The sequence below is a fragment of the Ascaphus truei genome, chromosome 16 (genome assembly GCF_040206685.1).
Source record: "Ascaphus truei isolate aAscTru1 chromosome 16, aAscTru1.hap1, whole genome shotgun sequence".
Lineage (NCBI taxonomy): Eukaryota > Metazoa > Chordata > Amphibia > Anura > Ascaphidae > Ascaphus > Ascaphus truei.
This window is the reverse complement of record NC_134498.1, coordinates 30,545,421-30,568,551: the sequence shown is the minus strand read 5'-3', so window position 1 is coordinate 30,568,551 and position 23,131 is coordinate 30,545,421. Positions and strand designations below refer to the sequence as shown.

At 43.8% G+C, this 23,131-nt stretch overlaps 1 protein-coding gene across 2 annotated transcripts in view; it reads right to left on the bottom strand.

Annotated features, from left to right (window-relative positions):
• The window catches only part of LOC142467352 (5-hydroxytryptamine receptor 2A-like), a 340,135-nt gene that overhangs the window by 207,241 nt on the left and 109,763 nt on the right, over positions 1–23,131 (bottom strand). For both annotated transcript variants that reach the window (XM_075572922.1, XM_075572923.1), the window contains exon 2: positions 9,184–9,305. The gene's annotated coding sequence lies outside the window, so the exon portion shown is untranslated. The remainder of the gene's footprint in view (positions 1–9,183; positions 9,306–23,131) is intronic.

Sequence of the window (23,131 nt, the reverse complement as noted above, 5' to 3'; positions counted from 1 at the left end):
GTTTGTGGCGAGCACTCGTTACAAGTATAGACTAAGATCCAGAAGAATGTTTAGCACCCTTTTGTGGATCTGGGCCATAGTGTCATTCAGCTGGCTAAATTCAGCCACCATTGTGGTGAAAGATTGGGAGTTAATTTGTAGAGAGGAGTAAGTGTCATTACAACAGTATCATAAGACAACTCAGATAAATAGTTGAGTGGTTAATGTCAGAATGGTGGCACAGAAAAGTTGGCCTGACATATGCAAGCTGCAGAAGCCCTTCAAGTCCTTTGTTTAACATCCCATAGATGAGCAACAACTATGGAGTGGGGGAAGGTGAGGCAAAGAGAAACATTAATTTGTTACAAGTCAAATACCTGCCTAACGCCAGAATCTAAGGCCTAGAACCTAGATCCACAAAAGGGTGCTAAGCGTTCGCCTGCTTTTACTCCCATTCACACGGGAGTTCTATGCTTATTCTATTCAAATGAATGGGAGTAAGGTCTCGCTAAGGTTTAGCACCCTTTATGGATCTGGGCACAAGTGTCAACGTTTTGATAGCCTTTTGGGGCACTACAATCTGAAAGAGGCAGCAGTAGGGACCCTGTTGCTTTAAAATGATAGTACAGTATTTTAGTAAAACTAAAAAAAAAAGGCATGTCATTAGTCTGGGTTTTTCTGAAGTCAGCAAATCCTGACAGCTTGAAAATCAGTATATTAAATGATCTATTGCTAATCATAGTTTCAATTTTTAATTTACAAACCAATATATAAATGCCCTTCAAGATCCTATACCAGGGAATATTTTTGCTAAACAATAAAAATGGAATAGAATGGAGTTTCCTGCTCTTGTGATTATCATGTAATCTTCTTTTTTAATATATTGGAGTCAGCATTCATGAAATGTGACAGATGGAAGTACTTGTAAAATGAAGTTTATTTCTTCACAGAACATGTTCATCTAGTTCCTAAAAATAGTGTTTTAATGATAATAACAAAAGAAAAATAAAGAACAAAGTGTACAAGCCCTGTAGACCGGACAGGGAATAAACCGAGGACGAGCGTCAGGTGGTTGCCTGGAGCTAATCGCCTCTTCTCTGGATCAACACCGTGAGCAACCTAAAATGGCCACGGACTCGCACTGCTGTATTAAAATAAATACAGGGAGAACCACATTGTGGCTGCAGTGTCACCGCAAAGGAGAGGCTAACACTCACTGAGGTAATCAAGCCACAAACACCACATGTAGAGCGCGGCGAGGCTGCCAACGTTTAGGCTGCACCTTCTCCGGTCGTGGTAACCCCACCGCTTCTCCTCCCACACATGGCTGCTGCAAGTCAGCTATAGAGATATGCTACATGATTCCTGACGAAGCCTAGCGAAACGCGTTGAATCTGCTGTTCCTGAGAGGATTGATGATCGTAGCTGTGGGAGTACTGGCAGTAGAGTGGAGCCGAACGACTGGAGAAGGTGCTTCCGCCCTGAATAGAGCCGTCATAGGAAGTGACGTATGCGGATGTGATAGAGGCAGTGACCTGCCTAACGTGGGCGGAAGGTGGTCTCACCCACCCAGAGAGAGTGAAGCCTGAGAGACCTGAAGCAGGACTGTGAGAGGGAAACAGGGCTCGCTTGAGGAAGGGTATCTGCTGACCAGACCCTGAACAACCAGCTGACTCCATGTAATAAAAAATGACCAGAGAAAGGGATGCATGAGTGGTGCCATCTCAGATGACAGAGTGAGCTTGTAGCCCCGTTTGGACAAGAAAGGCTACAGTAGTTAAAAATCAATCCCAACAATGTAAATCTAAGAAGTAGAAAAAATTAAAAAGGGGAAGGAAGAAAGAGAGGGCGGAAAAAAACCTCACGGAAATTGGTTCCTGGAAAACAGTGGAATGCCACCAAAGAAGCCACAAAACATGGACTTGCTGTCATTCTTCAGTAAAAATAACATGACATCACTACCTACAGAAAAATAAAGTGACACCTCGACAAGAGACATAAAGGAGACCGACTCAGAACTTTATTCGGAACGGAGCTCAAGCATCAGAAGTGACCCGAAGGCCAGGGTCAAAGAGATTAAACAAACCTTTCACGAAGAGCTACAAAATGCTATGAGCGACCTCAGATCTGAAATTACAGAAGTGGAGGAGAGAACCACAGGTCTCGAAGAAGCCATGGAGGCTACTACAGAAAGGCAGATTGCGGTGGACTCTGATATTGTTCAACTCAGAGAACAAATAACTCCCCTTGCTTGCTATATTAACCACAGGTTGCTCAGTACATTAAAACGTATTACAAATTGCATTATGAGTTGACATTTTTTGAATGCAGTAAGTATTATCTCATACTACAGAACTGATTTGTAATAATAAAAAAAAGGATGTCTATAATGCTCCTTTAAGGTAAAATATTGCTAAGTCAGCCTTCAATTAAAATGGAGTGGTGCCTTCCAGTGACTAGCAGTATATGCAAACCTACTGTATTGTATCCTAACCACTGACATTTTTATTCCTAAAGGGGTCTTTATCAAGCATTAAGTGACACTTCTTTCATTTATTATTCATGTTTATATATTGTCCGGTTTTAATTAGTGCATAGTGAGTCTGATTACCTAACAAAGCATTCGCCTTCTGGAATACAATTTTTTGCAGGAACTGGATTGAAACGTTATTCTGGAAAACTTTAAATTAAATGAATAGATCTGTACAAAGTTAATTTTTAACTGTGCCCTTCAATACAGTTCATTAACGTGATTTTTTTTTTAAACAATACAATGCAGTGGCTTGTCATTTATGGTTAGGTTAGTTCATATACGGTATGAATATAAAATATGGAACGTGATTATCAAAGTTTATCTGAACTATAAATAAAATGCCACAATGTTACATTGGGTACAAACCATACTCAGCTATTCTACCTAATGAATTCATATTTCTCTCATTAATCCCATTGAATAATTCATGAATTAATCAAATTAAATTATTGTTTCAATTACGTATACAATACTTTCTCCAAAGAATACTCCCTTTTAGAAATGTTTAGATTTTTCCCTAATTTAAAATTGTGTTTCAAATGTTATCTTATTTTATATATAAAATTACCAAGGCGAGTCGCTTGTTTCATGCGTCATGCTTCTCACTGTGGTTCTGATAAGGTTGTATGCCCTTATTCTTATAAGTTGATACATTTGGGGAGCTTCCAACCCATATCACAATGTAAACAGGCTTTGAAGGCAACATATCCATATTTCTATATAATTGGCATGCATCACTTCTTTACAATTGATAGGTTTGAGGCAAGGTTATCTGGTTTTGCTAATGCAGAGGAAATCAGGGCAGCCAACAGAAATCATGGGGCCCAGGACAAATGAAAGGAGCAGCCCCCCCCACCCATAGCGAACCTACCGCAGAAAAAAAAATTTTAGCGCGCAACTTTTACTTAACTTTTTTCTTGTTAATAAAAAAACATTACAGTGCAATCTGTTTATTTTAATATTTTCAACAAAAGACAAAGCTACCCAATGCTACAGCCTATGTGACAAAAGGCCCGGGGGGGATTCAGTATGGGACTGGGGTGTTCCCTATCAGTCTTCTGGGTTAGGGGGGAAATCGGAGCGGGGGGGAAATCGGAGCAGGGGGGCAAGGGGGAAGCAAGAGAGGCATGGAGCAGTACTCACTACTTGCTCCATGCAGGAAGAGGCGGGCCTCGCTTTGCAAGCTCGAATAGAGCTTGCTGCGGGCCAAAAAAAAAAAAATCCTGGCAGCTTGCCAACACACGCCAGCCAATCAGGGGAGGGGGTAGGATTTTTTTCCACTTCCCTTTGCAGAGACGCACTCGCTGCCTGGCGCATCGCGAGTGTGCTAAATCCTGTCACCCCGTGGTTACCTGGTAACGGGATTTATCAAGGGGCCCGACAGCGCAGGGGGTCCGGGCGGCCGGACACCCTGACTCACAGGGCCCGGGACACCGGTACCCTCTGTCCCCCCCTGTTGGCGGCCCTGGAGGAAATAAAACAGCAATACGTACTGAAATGGAAACATCAGGGATGATATACTGCACACACATTCTATTAAAGCTAGCAAAATACAGATTCTAATACAAACAATTGTTTTTTACCAAATTGTAACCATCATTATCAAATTGTCATCTTTTCACCTACATGCTGCAATTAGAAGGATATATCCTGTATTTGTTGCATGGGGAGTAGCAATTCTAGTGCAAGTTTTCAGATTGCCTTGCTGCAACATTCTGATAAATAATCACAGCTGATTTTTACCTTTAAACATCAAGCATTTCCCAGTCTGCTTCGCTAGCTGAAAAATCTACTTTCCCCATTCACCCCTCCCTCACCTTCTTTAGTATTCTCTTCTCGTTAGTATGTACCTCATATGCTCTGCCCTACACATTCTATGATAGGTAGGAGAAGCCAATGTTTCTAATTCAATGAATCATTACCATTGCCAAATCGTCATCTTCTCAGCTACGGTCATGAAAAGGCAAGTTAAAGCTTATGCGCAGTATGGCAACCAAGAGGTTAACCTTCTATCTGAAATAACTGTTTTCTGTCCTTTTCCTAGCAATGCAGGTGTTTGTTATAACATGTTACTGGCTCGTGGTCTAAGTGCAAATTAAAAATGAAAATTTGTTGAGGAACTAACGATACCCAACTGTTTATATTAAACTGACAAGGTTCATTTTCTAGCAGGCACCCATGTGTGTCAGGGGGGAGATGCTTATCTAAGTGATAGCTTCAAAGACAAGTTCTAACACCTCCCTGATTCCAGGGCTAGAGAGTTATCTCCAGAAAACTTTGGGCTCTCTGCATGAAGAGTACATGTGCGGTGACACAAATGTATGAAACGTGAATTTGCTTCTGTTTGAAACACAACATATTTATTGAGTGTATTTCTACTGTTGTAGAATTTGGCACATGCATTCAAAGCTAAAAAAAGACGTACGCCGTCTTTAAGGTGACGGAAAAGAGTAATGCAGAAAAACATCCAGAAAAGTAATACACGCTGTAGATTTATTAATACAGTACATAGACCATATGTAACTCCGCCCTAACTCCTCTCACTCACATCAATCCCTCCTCTCATCGCAGATGTACCCAAAAATGGTGCAACTAAGACTAATACAGCTCAACCCCCTTATAACGCTGTGCTTGGGGTCCAAAGAATCACATCGCGTTATAAGCGGATCGCGTTAGAAATAATGTACAATTGTATGCATTGTACAATAAAGTATGTAAAATACCAATAATCGTGTTGTAAAGTATTCATAAATACGAAAATTGGGAGCCACGCTTGCATCACGTTATAAGCGGATTCGCGTTGTAATGGATCACGTTATAACGGGGTTGAGCTGTACACAGCCATAGACACTGCCCGGCGCAGGTATATTTCCGTGCAAGTTGCGACAAAATAACAATTTTGCACCAACATTTTGCCTTTGATACAAAGCCCTAAATTCTTACTATTACAAAGTAACATTACCTACGACAATTCATGATCGGTGATATCAGGTAAAAATCAGTAAACGGTAAATATATATGATTGGGCTCATGTGTGAAAGTATCGTTTTTACCAATATCAGATATGTGAGGGGCCAGCTAGTCCTACAGTGGTGAGGGGGTGAAAATAGTCAGGGGAATGGTGTAGTGGGTATTTTAGGGAAGGTGGTCGCTAGCCTGCAGTCAAAATGGGTGTAACAGGGCTCACCGGGCCCAGCTACACATACTGTACTTGTGCTCACAGTTCCAGCAAGAAAAAAGAAACTCTGAAAGTAATTTTTCGCCACTGAATAATTATTAATATCTAATAGCAAAGGGAATTAACGAAGTAAAGGAAAGTATGTAATTTACCATATTGCTGCTTATTACAGACAACATAAATAATTAATGAAAACAAAACAACCAATAGAAGTACAGGATTATTATATGTATGTATCAAAGATGGAAGAAAAACAAAACACTTATGAGCACATCCACACATCTCAGATACATTCTACAGTATGTTGGAATGGCGTATTTGAAAACTTCTGATTCTTTAAATCTTTTCCCCATCATTCTTACACCATAGGGATTTAAAAAAATGTTCAAATTGAATCCACACAACCTAAAATATGCAATAAAATGACTGTAGTACAATTATTACGCACAGCCCCACATTAAACTAATCTGAGAAGCAAAAAAGTAATAAGATACAGAACACTGAATAGCTCTTTGCCATTTGGGAAAAACAAATGGCTTTCACTGCTAGTTTTTATAGACTGTACACATTTTTTCATACAGTATATATGCAAAGTATCTGATATCTGATATCTTCCCCCCCCTTTTCTAGTCTAATTTTATTCCATAAAACTGCCTTATTTTGTGTGGGAGTTAAGTATTTTCGCTCAAGTTTGCTTCGCTATTAAAGTAGAATGTCTTCCTTTTCACACCAGCGTGCAATGAACAGTTGGCTCGTGTTATCTAGTTAAGAGTGTTTCCTGAGGATTAGGGATGTGTAAACTTTTCGGTCTAGTCGTCTAGTTTGCTAAAGTAACATTTGCACAGTTTTAAAAGTTCGCAAACAGCTCTACCAGTTACACATAAACTCAATTCAATAGCCTGAAATATAGTTTTTGTGTGCGAGAACGCCCTATTACAGGGTCTGGATGTTGCTTGAACATCGAGTCGCTGGTGAAATATGCCAATTTTTTCTAGATGTTAGACAAGTGTGAGTCTATTTTTCTAGAATTTAGAGAAGTTCCAGAAAAAAAAAATTCAGAACTTTGTGGCCTACAATTAATTGAGGGAACATTTCTCGAATTTTAGAACTTATTGAAAAGTTTGATCGAAACCAATGGCAAGCAATTCTCCGCACGTTCCCACAAGTACTCAGGATTGCAGCCATATATATGTATACCGTATAGCAGTTATAGTGTATAATAAAAACCTTTTTTGCATAGTTGCCTGCCTACTTGGGTAACCCTGACATAAATTGCATAAATATGACTTTTATTAATAGATTAATTTATAGTGCACAGAGCTTTGAAAAACTGATAGGTTTGTTGAAGAGGAAATATATATAGAGAATGAAAAAAGTACAGGAAAAAAGATGGCTAGGAAAATACAAACGTGAGTATTCTTTAGCATAGAAAGAATGGCATAACGTGGCAAAACTTAAAGGAAGACCTTGTGTGGCTCATATACACAAAGAATATATATCAATGGCGCTCTGCACTAGTATTATATATATAGTGTATATAAAATAACAATAAAATTATACAACCAGTGGCGTGGATGTTGTCCTTGGGATGGATGCTCCACATGAGATAGGTGAACATGTAAGGAAAAAAAAATTCAAAACATAGTGTGATACTGTTAAACACACATACAAACATGTAACATGAGACGGACGCTGAGAACAACAGGTGACCAATTACAGACACATTTAATAAAGTATATCATTAAAAATACATAAAATTACATAAAAATCATGAAATAGAAACTGATAGGACACTCCAACTCAGGTGGGGGTACCTGCTTACCGAATGTAAGAAGGTATCAGGCAGTGGATATTGTAAGAGTATCCCCTCTATGGATGGCTGCTGCTGCCACGATCTGCTGGGCTCACACGTGTATCTTCCTCCGTGGATGGTGCTTGCTCCCTCTGTTCGTGGCATCCACCTCCGTTCGCCGAGCAGCCGAGCAGGAAGGATCTACAGCCTCCAGCAGACACGCAAATCACCCGTATCCACGGCGAACGGAGGTGGATGCCACGAACAGAGGGAGCAAGCACCATCCACGGAGGAAGATACACGTGTGAGCCCAGCAGATCGTGGCAGCAGCAGCCATCCATAGAGGGGATACTCTTACAATATCCACTGCCTGATACCTTCTTACATTCGGTAAGCAGGTACCCCCACCTGAGTTGGAGTGTCCTATCAGTTTCTATTTCATGATTTTTATGTAATTTTATGTATTTTTAATGATATACTTTATTAAATGTGTCTGTAATTGGTCACCTGTTGTTCTCAGCGTCCGTCTCATGTTACATGTTTGTATGTGTGTTTAACAGTATCACACTATGTTTTGAATTTTTTTTTCCTTACATGTTCACCTATCTCATGTGGAGCATCCATCCCAAGGACAACATCCACGCCACTGGTTGTATAATTTTATTGTTATTTTATATACACTATATATATAATACTAGTGCAGAGCGCCATTGATATATATTTTTTGTACTGTTCATTACCTGACGGGTTCAGGGATATATCACGGGCTGCCTGCTCATTAGGATATAGCGCTACCTATTTGTTTTCTATCATATACACAAAGGCTACAAAATGAGTGCATTTTAGTGACTTCTAACATTTTTATAAACTAAGAACATCTAATTCTGTTTGTTTTGGAAGGTTTCTAAAAAAAAAAAAGGGTTTCTCCTGAATATCCTATATTTTTGTATACCACTTTCGTGATATCTGAAGTTATTTGGCACTGGGACATTTAAGATCAGCTTTCCAGATACAATATTAACATAATAATAATTTTAAAAATATATATATATATTTTTTTTTTTATATAGAACATATTTCAATGCCTCTTTAAGTGGCCCTTATATGCTTAAATCTTGAGAAAGCCGCTTATTGATATCAAATATTCAGCAGCACGCAGCTCTGCAGTAACATCAAAGAACTGGATAAATGTTTCTAAAATAGATACTGTATCTTTGATTAATTCTGCTTTGTTGTAATGTACGTTCAAACTAAAGAGAGAAATTCCGAAACCAAAAGATTAATTTGCATGCGTGTTGGAGAGTCAAACCAGTTTTATAAAAGCCTATTGCCTGAGGTTGTATATATATAACAATTCATTTTTTTAACTTTTCATGATGAGGACCCATGTTTGAGGCTTTTCATCTAATGACATTAATACAGTAATTGAATGAGAAGTTAACAATATCTTGATCTTATGATTAATGGTTCACATAAATCAACTGAAATGATTAACGACTTTTTTGCAAAGGCTGATTTGCAAGCCTTAGGGGGGAGATTCACTAGGGTTGATTGTAGGGTAACGCACCCAATCCTTACCCGTCATTGACTTTGGATGACAGTTCGCATCAGATTCGGTGTGTTACCCCACAGCAGACCTTGTTGTCATATTTGGGTTTGATCCCCATTTTTGCTAATTTTGCAGCTATATAAAAAAAATACCTTATTAGTGGACTTCTTGTGTTGTTGTTGGATCTCTTCCTGTTGGTGGCCTCCGTGTGGCCAATTTTCTGTATATTCCATCAAGGAACACAGTGTTTGACAACAGCAATCCCCTTAGCTGCCTTTAAAAAAAAATAAAGCAAAATAATGTTACTTTTCTGCACGATTTGGGGACCCCTGGAATTTAACCAAGTACTCCAAACTCTAGAGACCCACAGTAACTGTGATACAGTATATAACTACTTACTAGAGACTCCCAGTTACTTGTGATACAGTATATAACCAACAGAGCGACGCTGACTCCTGTGACCATATTGTTTTTCCCAGGCACTACCTTGGCAACCATGCGTTCCCTGGGGAATATATAACTGTCCAGAAAACCAGGCACTCACATGTGTGTAGATACAGGTGGTAGTAGGGTGCCAAGTTGCTGATAAACCTGGCTGCGTAAGGTGTTCTGGTTGCGTTACCTGTGGCAGCATGACCCCTAGTCTGGCATTCACGAACCAACACTCTGGAAAAAGTTATAAAATGAAGGACAGACTCACTTGTACAATGCATGTTGTTTACCTCATTAGATGTGTGCAGGATCTACTATAAAGGCAAGACACAGAAGCAGTTCAAAGAGAGGATGGTGATGCACAGATCGAGCATCAGGACTGCTGTTTGGACAGGGAAGTCCGACCAACCTGTTGCCAAGAATTTCCTTACACAGGGCCACCAACTCTCCACTCTTAGGTGTATGCCAATTGATCGGGTCAATAGACCACCTAGGGTAGGAAATCAAGAACCTTTGCTCCTCCAACGCAAATTCTTTTGGATTTACGAGCTAAATACAGTGATCCCCATAGGCCTCAATACCAGCCTTTCCCTTTTATGTTTTCTCAAAAATAGAAACAGATTATATACTGGAACTGCATATTGTCTTATAGTCTTCACAAGTGATGGACAGACTCTATTCTGGTCACCCAACTATGCGATAAGGTGCTCTAAGGTCCCAAGTCATGACCGATGCACTGTGTTTTCGCCTACCGGGAGCCTGGACGTTGGGGTCACAAGAACTATAGGAACCCATACATTGGATTACAAACCTCAACTAAAGACATGATGGCCCTCTTCCAACATGAGGATAGTTGAAGCTGTACACCCCAGGACATGCATGTAATGTAGCTCACGTGTGTGTAAGTATTACAGAAATTAAATTATGATTGTGTATCTACTGAGGCAAAGTTTTAAAATGCCGGTTGGTAAAGTTTTTTTTTTTTTTTGCTCGGTCGTTAAACTGTCGATCTCACAGATGATTTCCACGGGAAAAAAGAATATTTAAGTCTGGGTAATGTATTAGATTTTTTTTAGATTTCAACAGAGGTATGTTCGGACAAAACAGGTGATATCTCATGTTCCTGAACCAGTGACCTCTCTGTGGAAAATCTATGGCATTTGGTAATGTATAGGGTTTTCTGTCTATGTTTAGCCTTTTTATTTTGAGTAACTGTTCTGCATTTATTGTAATTGTATGTTCTTGCAATCCTTTTTTCTATAATCTAAGCACTGTATTTTTATATATCTTAAAACATTTAATAAGTAATGCTTTGGGCTCTGAATGAACTATTGCACGCTCTGGAGAGTATTTACATTTTTGGACACATTTTGCTACAACGGATTAATGGTGTGTTAAAGTGCATAGTTTTTGAAGTGAAACTTCTTTCGTGGCACCTAGTCCTGATAGAACAAAACTGGATAGATGGGGGCGAAATGTGAAACGGAAGTGACGTCACATAATGGACGCCGCTCCTAATTGCCGCCACACACCCCCCACCCCCCACACACCCCCGGCGCCGCTCCAAATGGGCGCTGCTCCCCCCACACGGGCGATTACATATGCGGGTATCGCCGCTGGAGCCGCTCCTAATGGCTGCCATTCCCCCCACACGTCCGCTGCCATGCCGCGCATGCGCACTACTAATGGTGACGCTAACGGACTTCTGGACATGCGCAGAAGCGGCTGGCAGCGGAGCCGTTGGTGAGAGGAGCAGGACGTTCGGGCGGCTCAGTACCGGCTTCTTCACCCCTCCCTGGCTCCTCCGGTCCCCGGCCCCTCCCCAGTCCCTGGCTCCTCCCCTCCCCAGACAAAGCCGGAGATCCCGGAAGAGATTAAGAAACGGAGAGGTGGGCGAAGAAACGGAGAGGTGGGTGGAAGGAGCGAAGAGGTGGGGGGAAGGAGCGGAGAGGTGGGGGGAAGGAGCGGAGAGACGGGGGGAAGGAGCGGAGAGACGGCAGAGGGCAGACTAGGGGTGCTGCTTAGTGTAATACAGGAGGTGGAGGGGAGACTAGATGTGCTGGAGTCCTCGATAGGAAGAGTGTGAGAGCAACAGGTTAGTGAGCACACAGCCAGCGGGGAGGCTGTCACCTTGTGACTCACAGAGAGGTAACCAGGAGAGGGACTGAGGCTCACACACAGGGAGATAACCAGACACACACAGGAGAGGAGACAGGCTGCCGGTTATAACACTCACAGTCACAGTCACACACACACTCAGTCACACACACACTCAGTCACACTCAGTCACAGGCACACTCACAGTCACAGACACAGTCACACACACACTCACAGTCACACACACACTCAGTCACACTCAGTCACAGGCTCACTCACAGTCACAGGCACACTCACTCACAGTCACAGGCACACTCACTCACAGTCACAGGTGCACTCAGTCACAGGCGCACTCAGTCACAGGCGCACTCAGTCACAGGCGCACTCTCAGTCACACGCGCACTCTCTGTCACACGCGCACTCTCTGTCACACGCGCACTCTCTGTCACACGCGCACTCTCTGTCACACGCACACTCCGTCACACGAGGAATTCACACTTAGTGCAAATAGCTAATACAGGGGATGTGTGCCGAGCACGCGCATTCTAAGTCAAATTTATTTGTGTTTTGTCATTGAGATTGTATTTTGATTTTTAATTAAAACATCACAAACACAAATACAATTTCTGTGACAAAAGTCAAAGAAGTTTCACTTACTATGCGCGTGCACAGCACACACAGCTTTTTTTCTATCATAGACTGGGACCTGGGACCCTAGCAAATATTAATTTGACATCTTTTGTTTGCATAACTATTCCGGGTGGTGGAAGCATATAGATATGATTGCAGTTGAGTAAGGGGTTAATATTAACTCATTGGAGGTACCATTGCTAGAGTAGCCATGTGTATTAACCCATATCAAATTCACGTGCCCACTTGTGTGCTGTCCGTGACAGTTGGTATTTTGGGAGGGATTTGAGGGAGCGGTTAACTCATTTGAGGGACCTTTGTGAAGGTGAAGAGTGGGTCAGCTTGCAAGCTGAGTATTAACCCTTGTACCATATGCAGGTCACATGCACACAGGTGGGGCGTACTTGACACCGAGCATACTCATTTCTTTACCACTAGCCTTGTGGGATAGGAGCCTCTGGATCGCTATACAACTGTTGCTAATAATGTCAACATTGCTCGAACACATGCATACAGTATCAGTCTCTCTCATGAACGATCTGGCATCCACAACTGCCTCTGATACAAGGACTGCTCTGCTGTGGTAAGGGTCAGCTGTCTCTCTTCCCCAGGCATGATCTCTACACACCACTGTGTTTACTGCTGTCTAGGGCGATGAGAATTGCTGGAATTCCTTTGATGCTATGACAACTCTGCTATGGTTAGGTTCAGCTGGCTATTCTCCCCCCCCACCCTGCCCTGCCCCGCAATCTCTACACTGCACAGTGCATGCTGCAGATGAGGGGTGTGAGCACTTTTGGGATTCCTGCATAATGGACAATCCAGACTTATACCTCAATCAGCTGTCGTCACCTCTGCAACCAGCATATCACTCGTGAGGACTTAAGACTCCCTGATCAATACACCATTGGATGCAGTGAGACTTGCCTCTACATCTGACACTGGTGACTGTTTGACATGTATTTTTTTACAGCTGCCCGATCTGCCTTAGCCGCCCTTTTCCTAGTTGGATACCTTTAACATCACTCTGAATATATCACCCCTGCCCCCCACCCCCCACCCTTCTGGACTCACTCTCCAGATTCTACAGCCTTGTATACTAATCAGCCTTGTGTTACTTTTTTGCTACTTCACTTGCTTTTGCGATTTGTATTTGTTACTACTGTAGTTACTTCTCTGTTTGTGTTAGTATTCGGCCTCGGATATAGTAGGCGTGCGTGACGGAGCGCATGGCGTCGCACGCGCCTGCTGCAGAGGCGATCCGTAGCCTGTGGGATGTGGAGGAGGAGACGCGACGGGGGAAGCGTGTCAGAGGCGTGCCCGTGAAGTCACGTGAGCGGTTCGCCCTCATTGGCTGAACCACACAAGTGACCCGGCCGATACGCGACAAAATAAAAAAATGTTCCACGAAAAAAAATCAACCACGCCGTCGCTCCTGGCAACACGCGCAGTCACGCGCTCTATGGCCGTCCTCATTGAGGTACGGCCTTAGTTTGCGCTGAAGCTGTTTTTTACATTTTAATACTAGTGTGCGGGAGCAGGGGGTCCCCGGAGCTGAAGCGCATTGATTTCAGCCCGGGGATCCCCTGCTTCCTGAGTTAAAGGCCCCGTTATGGGGCGCAGGTATTCCCCTGCAATGTTTAAATCTCCTGACCGGGACATTTAAATGCATAGGAGATACCGGCACCCCTTACCGGGGCCTGTAACTCGGGAAGCAGGGGGTCCCCGGAACTGAAATTAATGCGGTTCAACTCCGGAGACCCCCAGGGAGAGCCGTCTCTCTCTGTGCAGGTCTCTACGCAGCTCTTGCAGAGTGCGGCCAGATCGCACGGGGAGAACTTGGAGAGACACTGAGATACCATCGCTGCTACGCCGTACAGTATGGGCATTTTCCTACCTTGCGGCTTGTGACTTGTGGAAATGGTTCCAGATTCTTTCTGAATTCCGTGATAACACAAATGACAAACCGTTCGGTGGGAACATGCCAAACTGTTCCAGATGGCAGCAAAGTTACCAAACCTACTAGAATTGGCCTATTAGACTCTGTAAAACATAATTATCTACAAAACAGGGGTGGCTACAAGATGTGTGTTACAAAATGTTTTTGCAGCAGCATAACAATCATTTTCAAACAAAAGATTAACACCGACTGATTGCGAAAAAAGAGAAAAAAATCACAAAACCCATTGTGCAGTATTTCAATTTAATGCTGTAAAATAACGGTTAAAAACACTTACAAAAGTAAGTAGATCAAAGGCACATCTGTTTAAAGGTGAGCCGTGGCCCAGACGAAGAGGAATTGCTCCTCGAAACGCGTAGGGCTGTATCTACTAAGGCTGTTGAAATTTGAGCACCATCTGAGGATCCAAAGTCTGTTCGCATCAACCTGCAAGTGGGGACGCAACAGCCGCAAGCCCAACCCCCTGAGAGACGGCACGAGTACACGAACGCGGTGACATCACGCGCGCACGTGACGCAGAAGCGAAACAGCGCCGACAGACAGAGGAGGGTGTTTGGGACTGGAGCTACCTCAGGACAGGAGACGGGGACACTACGGCCATTCCGATGGATGTCTTTACCACGGATCACCTTTAAACAGAGGTGCCTTTGATCTACTGCTGCGGCACAGTTTATTCGAGCATTTGCCCGTTCTGTGCCGCAGCAGTAGCCTGGCGCGCGCCCGAGTGTGACGGGCGCACGCCGAAGCAGCGGAAGAGCGCCCTCCGATCGGGGCGCTCTCCCTACCGCTGCCGGGTCCGCCGGGTCCCCCGGAACCCCCTGCCGCTGTCCCGCGATCGCGGGACACCAGGGCTCCCTCGGGGAGCCCCTGGACACGCGTGCAGGGGGCGCACGCTCCCGATGACGCGTGACCGCGCGTCTATGACGCGCGGCACGCCGAGGGGCGGCCACTAGCAAGCCGGGAGATTTCCCGGCTTGCGGTACCGACCACACTTCAATAAAGTGTGTCGGTAGTGTACTTACTTTTGAAAGTGTTTTTAACCGTTATTTTATAGCATTAAATTGAAATACTGCAATATGGGTTTTGCGCTTTTTTCTCTTTTTTCTTTGTTTCTATAGTTCACTCTTGGACCCGTGGGTTGGATCCAATTTGAAGAAGCAGCATTACCTATTTATTATTGTTACTGCACTCTGCATATACAGACGAGACAACGAGTATTCTAAAGCTTGCCTTAAACTAGCCCGGTTACATGCTGGGTGTTAACTGGCTAGTTTAAGTCATTTCTGGATTGATTAATGACCCATCGAATTAACACATCTTGGGTCCCTGGCAGTCCCATCCAGTTGAATTGGACTGCCAGGGACCCCCGCTGTTAATCTGATGGGCCATAAGTCAATGCAGAAATGCCTTAAACTTGCCTTAAACTAGACCCAGCATGTACCCAGCATGTACCTGGGTCTTTTGGCGATTGCCACTGGTTTGTGTTAGAATAACCGTCGGCACTACAGTATTCATATGGAACTTTATATGATGGTATTTTAATATGTTTATATTTAAACTATTTTTTTTTTACCAACAGTGTAATTAACCCTGTATCAACAAGACTAGAGCGCTAGCTGATCCAAGTACTAATTTATGGTATTAGAGGCTAACAGATCCTCAATTTGAATGTTATCCTTTAAATTGTACTAGCTGATATACCCGGCATTGCCCGGGATGTAATTTTGGGGGGGGCGGGCGACATGGTTGGGCTTCCCCCCCCTTGACAGCTAGGTGGGTGACAGACTGTGGGTGGGTGGGTTGACTGGGTGGGTGACTGACTGTGGGTGGGTGGGTGACTGACTGTGGGTGGGTGGGTTTTGGTTGACTGAGTGGGTGGTTGACTGAGTGAGTGGGTGACTGAGTGAGTGGGTGACTGAGTGAGTGGGTGACTGTGTGTGGGTGACTGAGTGGGTGTGTGACTGAGTGGGTGTGTGAGTGTGTGGGTGACTGAGTGGGTGTGTGAGTGTGTGGGTGACTGGGTGAGTGTGTGGGTGACTGAGTGGGTGTCTGAGTGTGTGGGTGAGTGTGTGGGTGACTGAGTGTGGGTGAGTGTGTGAGTGTGTGGGTGACTGAGTGGGTGTGTGAGTATGTGGGTGTCTGAGTGGGTGTGAGTGTGTGGGTGTCTGAGTGGGTGTGTGAGTGTGTGGGTGACTGAGTGGGTGTGTGAGTGTGTGGGTGTGTGAGTGTGTGGGTGTGTGAGTGTGTGCGTGACACTTGACTGAGTGGGTGGGTGACACTTGACTAAGTGGGTGGGTGACACTTGACTGGGTGGGTGACACTTGACTGGGTGGGTGACACTTGACTGGGTGGGTGACACTTGACTGGGTGGGTGACACTTGACTGAGTGGGTGGGTGACACTTGACTGAGTGGGTGGGTGGGTCAGTGACTGGGTGGGTGACTTTGGGTTGGTGGGTCAGTGACTGGGTGACTTTTTCGGGGTCAGTGGGTGGGTCGGTGACTGGGTGACTTTTTCTGGGTCGGTGACTGGGTTGGGTGGGTCGGTGAGTGGGTGGGTCGGTGAGTGGGTGGGTCAGTGAGTGGGTGGGTCGGTGGGTGACTGAGTGGATTTTAGTCACTCGTGAGTGGGTCGGTGAGTGGGTCGTCGGTGAGTGGGTGGGTGGGGTCGGTGAGTGGGTGGGTGGGGTCGGTGACTGACTGAAAGGGTGGGTGGTTTTGGGTGACTGGGTGGGTGAGTGGGTGACTGACTGGGTGGGTGAGTGACTGACTGTGGCTGGGTGGGTGGGTGACTGACTGTGGGTGGGTGGGTTGACTGACTGTGGGTGGGTGGGTGGGTGACTGACAGTGGGTGACTGACTGTGTTTGACTGGGTGGGTGACTGACTGTGGGTGGGTGGGTGACTGACTGTGGGTGGATGGGTTGGTTGACTGAGTGGGTGGTTGATTGAGTGGGTGGTTGACTGAGTGAGTGGGTGACTGTGTGAGTGGGTGACTGAGATAGTGGGTGACTGAGTGAGTGGGTGACTGAGTGAGTGGGTGACTGAGTAAGTGGGTGAGTGACTGGGTGGGTGAGTGACTGAGTGACTGGGTGGGTGAGTGAGTGACTGGGTGGGTGAGTGAATGACTGGGTGGGTGAGTGACTGGGTGGGTGAGTGAGTGACTGGGTGAGTGAGTGACTGGGTGGGTGGGTGAGTGACTGGGTGTGTGAGTGAGTGACTGGGTGGGTGAGTGAGTGACTGGGTGGGTGAGTGAGTGACTGGGTGGGTGAGTGAGTGACTAGGTGGGTGAGTGACTGGGTGGGTGAGTGAGTGAATGGGTGGGTGAGTGACTGGGTGGGTGAGTGAGTGACTGGGTGGGTGAGTGAGTGACTGGGTGAGTGAGTGACTGGGTGGGTGAGTGAGTGACTGGTGGGTGAGTAAGTGAGTGACTGGGTGGGTGAGTGAGTGACTGGGTGGGTGAGTGAGTGACTGGGTGGGTGAGTGAGTGACAGGGTGAGTGACTGGATGGGTGTGTGGGTGACTGGGTGGGTGTGTGGTTGACTTTGACTGGGTGACAGTGGGTGGGTGGGAGACGGTGGGTAACAGTGCGTGGGTGGGAGACGGTGGGTGACATTCCTTGACCGGGTGGTGGTTCCTGGTGGCAGAAGGTTCCCCTCCTGGCACTGATATCCCCGTGGCATCTGGCTGGGGTAGGAGGTGGGTTCGGGAAGTTGGCGGGGGGGAGGGGCAAGAGTGGTAGGCTGGGGCAGGAGGGCCACGCCGCGCTTCCCCTCTGTCCGGGAGCCGGTGCACGTGAGGGTGAGTGCAGGAGGGCCGCGCAGCGCTTCCCCTCCGTCTGGGAGCCGGTGCAGGGCGGCGCACGTGAGTGTGATGGTGCGGCTGGGGATGTTGCGGAGCGTCCGGGTTTGGGTGAGGGTGGGGGAGTGGTATTTCTGCCTGAGGGGGGAGAGTGACGGCCACCAGGAGGGGGGAAGGTGAGCTGCGGTCCGGCTGATGGGGGAGAGTGACGGGCACTGCGAGAGAGAGGTGTGTGTATGGCGCATGTGGTCACGGTGTGAGGAGAGTGTGCGTGTGTGTGTCTCTCCTCCCTGCCTGGCTCCTCCCTGCCTGGCCCGCAGGCCAATGAGCTGTCCAGCAGACATACACACACAAACATTATTTGAGACTTATATATATAGATCTATATTCAGCATCTACTATAATTCTACACCAACTGTTTGTATAAACCTTTCCCCACAAAGCAAATACAGTTAGAACATAACATTTCTAGTATGCAGTAGGAGTCTCTCCATCTCTATCTGTATTATTTTGCAGAACATTATCTGCTTCAGCATTCACACAATGGATCCCCCTGAATGTTTTTCCTCGAAGCGATCAGTACGGTGTTTAAATCTGCAAATCTGTAGAATATTTGCCTTGACAATGTTTTCACAGTCTCATTTTCTTCGCCATAACTATAATATTACAAATCTGCTTTTTATTTCTATAAGAAAATAAACCATCATCTTTTCTTATACAAAGTAACACTTGATTTAAAAGCCAACAATACCGTTTTAAGTCTCCATGCGAAATGGGATTCATATACTCGGTTAGAATAGAATGCATTTGCCAATATACTGTATGCAAATGTAAGGGTCAAGCGAGGACACCTGAAACATTGAAAATGTTTTCGTTTGTTATATTTTGAGATATCGCAGATAAAAATATGTAATTTCAAAGAGCACATTGTTCATATAATATATGTGACAAGTGGTTGAAATGTGCATGTTAAACATATTATATTAACAGTAATAAAGTCAGAAATAAAATGCCAGAAACAATATTCAAATATTCTCACTAGCTGACCTTGAATCACACAATTGGATCTGTTCTTTAAATCAGAATACGTGTGGTTTTAAAGTGTAGTGTATGTTTATTCCAGTGAAAAATAAAACAGCCTAATAGAAGTATAGTAAAGGCACATAAATGTACATAGCTGTATGTATGTGTCTAATTATATTATGCTGCATAAAAAGGCACTGAAATAATAAATAATGGTTCCCCTTTCTATGTAAGGCAGATTACTATTATCAAATGGACTCCCGTGGCCACATAGCAAATGTGTTCACCTAAACAGCCACTGGTCAAGGTGAATGGCATTTGTGAGTTTACCCAAATACTGTAGGGCAATATTTGTATTTACTGATTGGTGCTAAAGTGTAAGGCATCTTACGGTCATTCCCATGGCCTGTAATGTTCTATTCCGGTGACATTATACTATAATAGATTCATACAATAATCATATGACATACTAATAATGTGAATTTACTGAAAAAGTGCTGTTTTTTGACAAATGTCTTGACTTTTCATTTTTTTTTTCAATTATATTAATAAATGGACTAAGTGGTAAAGCTATACCAGGGATCCACATTTGGAGACCAACACAACGATTATTTAGGTGCATTTTAGGACAGCACTGGCCCATTCTCAGGCACTGTCACGGACAGAAGACCTGAGGTGTCACTTATGTAAAATGCCAATGTCAATCATGTTACTTGGTTACATAGTAGATGAGGTTGAAAAAACACATATCCATAAAGTTCAACCTATGTTAAATTTAGACGACAGATACTTATCCTATATTTGTATTTACAGTATTTTAATCCAGAGGAAGACAAACCAAAATCTCCAGTGAAACACCATCTAATGCTGTCTCATAAGGGGATTCCAATATTGGCAATCGGATTATTCCCTGGATCAACTTCCTTCCCATGTTTACTTATTTGGTACTGTATATCCCAGTATACCTTTCCTTCCCAAAAAGATGTCCAACCTATTTTAGAAGATATCTATTGTATCTGCCACCAGTCTCCATGGGTAATGAATTCCATATTTTAACTGCCCTTACTATAAAGGACCTTTTCCATTGTTGCTTGTGAAATCTTCTTTCCTCCAACCTTAAGGTAAGACCCAGAATCATCTGTATTGGCCTTCGGATGAATTGTTCATTTGAAAGCTCCTTCTATTGTCCTCAGATATATTTGTATATGGTTACATTGCCTCTTTTCTAATGTAAGCAAATCTAATTTAGCCAACTTCTGCTCCTCCTCCTCAATGCCTATGCAGTGGTGCTCAAAACTATACTCCATATTCAAGGTGGGGTCTTACTAATGCATTATACATAGGTATAATTATGCTTGTTTCCCTTCCATCCTTACGGTACCTCATTTAAAACACGATAGGGTCTTTTTTTTGTCTTTGCGGCTACTGCATGATAATTGGCACTATTGCTAATCATGGTATCTACAAGCACTCCTAAATCCTTCTCCATCAAGGACTCTCCTAATTTATTCCCATTTAATTTGCAAGTCGCCTGTTAATTCTTGTTTCCCAAATGCATAACCTTACATTTATCTGTATAAAAACTCATCTGCCATTTCCTGCCCACGTTTATAGTCTACCTAAGGCCTTATGGAGAGAAATTACATCCTTATCTGATTCTACTACATTACACAATGTAGTGTCATCACCCAAATTTGGAGACTCAAGGTCATTAATAAACAAGTTAAAAATCAAGAGTCCCAGTACAGATCCTTGAGGTACTCCATTTACAACTTTAGCCCAACCTGAAATGGTTCCACTTATGACAACTCTGTTGTCTATCCTTCAACCAGATTTCAATCCAGGTGCAAATATTTTTACCAAGACCAATTTGCTTTATTTTGTACACTAATCACTTGCGAGGAACCATATCAAAAGCCTTTGCAAAATCTATGTAGACCACATCAACTGCATTATCCTGCCTCCTCAAAGAAACAATTAAGGTTAGTTTGGCACGACCTATCCTTCATAAATCCATGCTGACTATTACTAATAATTTTGTTAACTATCAGTTATTCCTGAATATTATCCAATACTAAACCTTCAAGTAGCTTCTCCACTATTGAAGTCAGGCTTAGAGGTCTGTAATTCCCCGGTTGTGATCTAGCTCCCTTTCTAAATATAGGCACCACATCTGCTTTACCCCAATCTTGTGGTACGGAGCCTGTGGAAATTGAGTACTTGAATATTAAATGTAATGGTTTGGCTATTACTGAATTTAGCTCCTTAAGAACTCTTGGCTGTATGCCATCGAGCCAGGTGCCTTATTTACTTTAATTTTATCAAGCCGCCTATGCACTTCTTCCTCAGTGAACCAATTAATATAGAGGTTGTGGTTTCCTCCCGAAGCAATATTTTTGCTATTGACTCCTCCCTGGTTAATACAGAGACAAATCAATTATTTAATATATCTGCCTTTTCCTTATCTCCAATAATTTTCCTGCCCATCTCACACTGAAAGGGCCTGAATTCTCTTTTCTAATCTTTTGTTATTAAGATACTTAAATCATTTTTGGGGGATTATTCTTACTTTCTATTGCAATCCATTTTCATTTGACATTATTGCTAACCTATTTGTCCTTTTGAAACTTTTGTTACATTGCTTATAATTCTGATATGATGCCTCCATCCCTTCTGACTTTAAGGGGCCTATTCACTAAACTTAGATAAGTGCATTAATGCAGTAGAAATGCCCTTTTAGTGCGATATTGTGTGTGTAGAAATAAACAGAGTAGGGGGAGTGAGGGATCAGTTGATACACACTATGCAATGTACGACGATACAACATGCATACAGTAAACCCAGTACAGTGGGGATGGGACAGGAACTATTAAATTATAATATACAGCAATATATTATAAATACTTACACGGCCGTGTGTAAGTACAATCCAAAGAAGGTGTCTTTGTGATAAATACTGACCCCTCCACAGTTGAGTGCAGGGGGATCACAGTGAGTATCTATATAATAATATACTGTGTGTGTAGCTATTCACAAAGCTTCCATAACAGGGCAATATCGCACTAAAACAACTTTTTTACCGAGCTATAACACTCTGGCTATAACAAGCCATGCGGTAGCTGCAAAAATGCCCAAACGCGCATTTTTTGCCAGCAACTGTTACTCACTGAACTCCCATATTCATATCGCACTATAAAAACTTGCAGTATTTTCTCGACAGCAAAAGGGCGGCGAGATCAGAATTGCGATATGCATAACAATCAGTTTCTTTTATTTTTACTGAATATGATTGATACCGGGGGGTCTCTGCGTGTCTCCAGGGGTTCCCATGGCTCCTAGCGGGTCTCCGGGGGTCTGCGGAGCTGACCCGCATATTTATTTAAGCTCCAGCGACTCCCGGATTCAATCCTTTGCAGTAAAAATAAAATTGCAGTCAGTTACATTACCTTAGCGGCTAACCGCTAAGGTAATGAAGGGGTTAAATATCAGACACTGCTTTGTTGTTGGTACAGGGGGTGGGTGAAGTTAGAAGTTGCCACAGGGTGGGTATTTAGGCCCTGTGGGAAGGTGACTGTAGAAGTTAACTCCTTCATTACCTTAGTGGTTACAACCGCTATGGTAATGAAGGGGTTAACCCCTCGCGTTACACTCCCGCAAGGCCTAAACCCCATCCTGGGGCAACTACCACCTTCACCCACCCCCTCTACCAACAACACCACACCGGAATGTGTGCAAATGCTATTAGCCAATGATGGCCAATAGCGGTCTTCCCCATTCAAAAAACCATTACAGTGCAATACAATAAAATCAATACAACCAACCCTTGCCCCCTCCCCCCCTCCCCCCCAACATACACACACACACACTGACTGTAATGGGGAAAAAAATCCTTTTTTCCAGATCTGGATAATAGCGCATATGCCCATTAATAATACACCATTACCCAGCTAGCATAAAGTAAATTAAAGTTGTACTTTCCCCTGCCAGAACAAAGGCCATCATCATCTTCCTCATCCTCCATGGGCAGCAACATTACAATAAAAAAAAACTACTGACCACTAAACCCTTTATCACCTTAGTGGTTAGTAACCGCTGTAGTAATTAAAGAGTTAACCCCACCCCTCGATACCAACCCGGGAGGCCTAACCACCCTCCCTGGGG